This window comes from Papilio machaon, chromosome 5, assembly GCF_912999745.1.
Source record: "Papilio machaon chromosome 5, ilPapMach1.1, whole genome shotgun sequence".
NCBI lineage: Eukaryota > Metazoa > Arthropoda > Insecta > Lepidoptera > Papilionidae > Papilio > Papilio machaon.
The window spans coordinates 2929472-2935471 of NC_059990.1; the positions used below are offsets into that span (position 1 = coordinate 2929472).

Here is a 6000-nt window from a genome sequence, read left to right on the forward strand (position 1 = left end):
TTATTGTAACTGTGCACTGTGTGAGCCTGAGACGGTTTATTTTTAGAAGTAGATAAGAATGAAATAACTAAATAAAATTACTATAGACAGCTCTAAAGATTTTTACTCCATGCCTCGTTGATTTAAATGTTCATAAACACAATTTCAAGATAAAACGAGTAAACATCCTTATCATAAAAAACTCATAGTTAGATCTGTGACTCTAACCACTTCATTGGAAGTCAAGTATAAAAAATCCCCAGGACCGACTGCACTCAGCTTGGAGTGTCAGTATCAACCAGTCCATTATTGTAGGTAATCATTTCAATTCTACCACTGAAATATTAATCGCAGTAGCTCCGATATTCCGATGGTTTAATTACTATTGCTACAGCAGGAGTCTAACTATATCCGGCGGAAGTGAGGTCATTGCCCTGCACGTGCAATCAAAATGTAAAACGTCCGTCTGTCACCGATAACATCCCTAATTGCTCTAGATAATCATTTAATGGAGATTGCCTGTGAAGGTTCATAACTTCACGCGATGTTACCAAAATCATAATTATATTAATTGATATCACGAAACATTACGAATTACGTATGATTTAATGTAAATAATTGCATAATTTTAAGCAATATAGTAATAGTATAATACTTGCAAATATAGTAAGACATGGTTCTATTTTAATATATAAAGTTATTATTAGAACCATACATAATGAATTGATACAACTGATAAGAATCAGTGTAGGCCAGATTTCTAGTAAGCCGGAACAAGCTACACGGTCGAGAGTAACTGTCTTAAAATTCTTTTAGTGCAATGTCTGCCTGCTATAAACCTTTTCAACGCAAGCACTCGCTTTAACAGTAGGTATAATTTATGTTCGTCTCCCTTACCTTACCATCAACCAACGGAATTTACTCAAGACGCTAATAATAGGTAAAAAATACTCATTTTTATCATGACCTAATTTATAATGTAAATAAATTCCTTCATAAATTTAAATATTAGTTAATCTTTATACGCACTTAAGTTTTTTTTAGCTTTTTGTTTGCAAGAATCTATGTTACAATGTTTAGTAGTTTGATTACGTTAGGTACTTTAAAATAAAAAAAGATTCTTCTTTACTTTTACTAAAATGCTCACTAATAGTTTCTTAACAAAGACGCTAATATTGTCACAGATTAAACTATTAAGTTTTTATAAAAAATATCTTTAAACTTCTACCGAATCTTTTACCAAATTCTACGAAACAAGAGACTTCTTTTATTTCTTCTTTATGAAAACGGGAAAAAAGAAAAATAAAGCACTAAGTGCAGTCTGTCTAGTTTACCTTGTGTTTTATCGCATTACGTGTATGTGCTCAAGTGCTTTCGCAGCAAACATTAATTCAAGTTCGAGTCTGAGCGCATGCCCGCACAGAAGGTAGAGACAGCCTGCCGCCGCGTGGGGTCGACGAACGCATCATCAACAAACACCCCAACAAACCACCTATAAGCGAAGCCTCAATCAATCGATTGAATCACGCCATCTGTCACTCTCGAGGTAAAACTAATAGTCCGAATATGAATTTCCAGACACTCTTAAGTAGAAAAATAATTGAGTGAACCAAACGTTCCTCCAGCTTAAGCCTATCTTTTGTTTTTTCTGCAACAAAAGCCAATTAAATGTAAAAATAAAAAAGTTTCATAAAACATGCGTTTTCAATTTGCAGTAAAATGCATCTCCGAATTTTTTATCGGCGGGCCCAGACAGAAAAATTTTACGGTCGGAACATCACAATGCATCGTTGTACTTTCATTTTTATGAACAAAGAACAACATAAATTGTAGAGCATGGTTACTTTGTATTGTTCATGAACGAAGAACCCCTTTTTTAATATATCCACCTTAGTCGTACTTCGTCTTTGTTACGTCTACGTTTCTTAATCTGCATAATATTAAAAAATCGATTCTTTTACCATACTAATAATAGGTTAAAACGAAAATTTCAGAATTTTGTTCATACGGTAAATCTTAACACTAGCTTATATTTTCCTTTTTAAATCTATTTGGTTCTTAGTTGTTATTTTCTAAGACCCCGTATTGCTTGCTGCTCCATTATTGATGATTTCGCATTTCGAAAGTGAACTAAACTGTGTATAAATGACGGCCGCAAAAGCTGTTTAAAAAGATGGCTAATTTTTTATATTTTAATGGACATGTCATAATTTTATGAAAATTGTGGATCAGGTATAGCAGATTCTAAATATCTGAAACCATAAAAAATTGTCTTCCGAAAGCATTTTGGAATTAACAAATGTTAGCGTTAACAATGAGGTTTACCTTTTGTTTAACAAGTTTAGGAATTCATTTGGAACAGTGTATATGCGTGCATTTGTAACAATTCTCCCCTCGTTAAAGCGTACCCGCGGGCGCTCCTCACTCCGGCCATCTCTGAGCACTCGCCTTAATTAGCATTTCATGGGGGTGTTTAGAATAATTATCAAATAGGTATAAAGATTAATTGGTATATATAAAATTAATTTAAAATAAAGAAAGACATATCACAATACAAAGTCGAAAAAGCATGGTTAGATTACTTAGTTCATTCTAGATTACTCTAGAAAAGACAGTCAACAACAACAACACCATAACTCACGCTCGTAGCCATATTTTTTTTATTTTTCCAACTAGACACTGTTTAGTGAAACACTTACTTTAACCTTTTGACCGCCCGTGATTATAAACGTCAAAGCTGATATAAAAGAGTATGTTTTACCCTTAAATATGTATCATCCAATTTGCTTCCAATATAATTACTTTGTTATTTATTTTGTCAAGATCATATTTTAGAAATCCACTCATAATTATATTCCAATATTATCGTGTTTCCTGTTATATCTAAAATCAGTCCAATAAAAGGGTTGACATATGTTTAAACTAAAATGTTATTGTCTAATATTAAACGCTAAGTTTTTTTATGGTTATGCTCTAAACGTCAGTCTTTTCAAGTGACTAAAATGATATATATAGCTCTTAACCAGACGTAGTAGCTGCTATACTCAGTCGTATTACAGTCGCTAAGTGATTCTTATTGCAGAATTAATAAGAGAAATCATATATTAAGGAACTACTAATCATTATATGATTGTAAATGCGGCAATGAGTCTCCAATTTAAAGATTTAACTATTATTAAGTTTTTACACTTTACCAGTGTTGAATGGAAATAAATATTATTGTTATTAAATAGAACAAAGTAGACGGGATGATGAGAATTGTTTTCTAAACGTTATTAAGAAATGGTCGTGACAAAATCAACATGTAAACATCATTGTTGAACTGAATGACGCAAGATCACACGTACATCCAGACAAAAAGTTAAATGATTCAGACATTTTTATACAATAGTTACCAACAACAAAAAAATCCGAAGAATATGTATAAATTATTTGATTTGTACCCGACGACTACCGGAAAATTACCACCCATTTTTCTGTGATATTAAATTGAATGTATGAATTAATATGGGTGTATTTTTTCGCAAATAAACATAATATTGTTACTAAATTAATGCGAAAGGTACAAACATTTTAAAATAATAGCTGAGTAATTCATTGTTATAAAATGGTGGGAACTGAATTTGTAAAACTCAGTCATAATGCTACATATTATCATTAATTTAAAAAACGTAATTAACATCCATACTCAGAGTCCTTAACGGTTATTTAATCCGTCCTTTAGTTTGTTAAGGGTCCATTAAGTGATACAGTAACGAACGAAAAATGAGCCAGTCTTAATTCCACAATAAAAAAGCGCGATGTAATTCTCAAAATCCGTTTATTTAAATCGTTAGGCATTTTTTTATTAATGGTTGTTATATTTCACCTTGAGTATTAAGTTGGTTTACTATAAGTACTCTATTACCAAATTACATTGTTATCTATGTAAACTTAAAGGATCCGCCTTGTATAATTTATTCGCACTTTACGCTCATTACAAACACAAAATGCTCAGACATGTTAATGTATGACCTCGTGTCAAGCGCGACTTGTTTTATCTTAGACACGACGTAGCTCTGCCAGCGCAAGATTATCTAATGCGTTTTTTATTTATAAAAAAACAACGACAAATAAAACAGACGTGTCTAGAATCTTGTCATTGTCATGATCTTACATTAAATTGTGTTACTGTATGGGTTATTACAGATTATTAATTAAAAAAAATGTCATTCTGTCTTATTCCCTACCGAATGTCGGCAAATTACTCTATGCATCTCTATCAGCCGTCATATCTGAATTCACTTACTTAGGCATATTCTTCTTCCGCATAATGTATCCATACATTCTTCGGTATCCCTTTACTTTACTAGCAACATTTTTGAACATGTAATTATTTTAAAATCATTATAAATTACCTGTCGCTCGCAATTCCGTCCGCGCGTCCGAATTAAAAATAAAAACTTAATAAGTAGCTTATGTACTCGTATTCTTTCAAACTATATTCTACATCTGTGCCAAATTTGCGTGCGAATGTGCGTTGAGCTGTTCTGGAGATACCTTCTAACAAACATCCATCTATTCATCTATGCATCCATTTTAACTTTCGCATTAATAATATTAGTAGGATATATGTATGTAGTATTTGGTTGCGGGTGTAACAGTAGTAACGACTACCAACTTTAGTAACTCAATAAGCTCAAGGCGAAGTATCGCTTGCCCTTGCTATCACTGCCCACCTCGATTCTTGTAAAAGATGTCAAATATTAAGTCATTTTGTTTTGTAATTGTTAATAACTATTATTTAACTATATTACGAGATTATATTTATTTATATTATATTTAAACGGCGTTATAAGAAACTCTTATTAATTTCTGAGCTTTTTTTCTATCAGCGATAGAAATATTCAACATCTACTATTTTGAATATTATTAATTACGAGAAACGGTGACAGCAGAAGCCATAAAAATATCGTATCGTCCTAATTTTGTGACATACTTAAAGAAGGCTATGTTACAACTATTTGCAATCGATTGTAACATATGAATGCAGCATGAAACCTAATTAAATATGTGTTTACTCAAATAAAATAAAAATAAAATTATATATAATTTAATTTAAATAAATGTCGCTTTGACTCAATCAGCAATATACTCATAAACAAAATAAAATAATAAGCTATTCTATTACATAAACTCATATTTATATAATTTATAATGTAATAATAAGAAAAAAATAAATACAATGTAAGTATTTAGTTACAATATCTGTTTTTTTTCTCTAATGACACCAATTTACAGCAAATGTTATGCACCGTTAGTTGTCATTAGGTGCGCTATTCTGTACTTGAGTTACATTGAAAACAATTGTATTAAAACAACTGAATACAGACAGCCAGTGTGTTGTTAAAAAAACAATCATCAAAGGTAACAAAACAATGCTTACGTTTTCATTTTCTCGCGACGAAAATCACTATAGAAGAAGTCCCATTGTGTCCACACCACAACCGGCTTAATAGAAGGCACTCTCTACAAAAAGTATTTACTCAATCTCTATCAAGAAGCCACTAATAACAGATAATGTGTACTGGCAACTAACAGTCAATAAAATAATAAAAATAAATTCGCGTTCGTGTATCGAAGCGGCGCAAACGCGTGATCAAGGCTAAAGCCAGACGCCAACTCGCGTCCGCGTACACAGCGACACCAACCAGGGTCTATTGTGCATCGAAGCCAGACACGCGAACCCTCCCGACTAAAAATTTTCTATAGCTAACTATACCTCTGTTTCATTTTCCATTGATTTTACGTCGCCTGCAATCACGCTGTGGGCTGTGGGGAAAGTTTGAAAACAAACCATTTCGATGCTCCTGGATATTTTATTTTTTTAATTTCTGATTTAAATACTTATGAAAAAAGAGTTAATTGTTTTGATTGTTGTTGAAAGTGAACAAACTCCTTTGATTTTTCTAAAGCCATTAAATTATTTTTTTTAAACAAAACAAGTTTAAAATTAGAACTTAAAACGCCAGCCAGTGTTAC

General features: G+C 31.9%; 1 protein-coding gene across 2 annotated transcripts in view; it reads right to left on the bottom strand.

The window, feature by feature from the left end:
• LOC106721669 (proton channel OtopLc) overlaps positions 1–5677 on the bottom strand; it is a 37889-nt gene extending 32212 nt beyond the window's left edge. For both annotated transcript variants that reach the window (XM_045678185.1, XM_045678184.1), the window contains exon 1: positions 5405–5677. The gene's annotated coding sequence lies outside the window, so the exon portion shown is untranslated. The remainder of the gene's footprint in view (positions 1–5404) is intronic.
• Between the last annotated feature and the right edge of the window lie 323 nt (positions 5678–6000).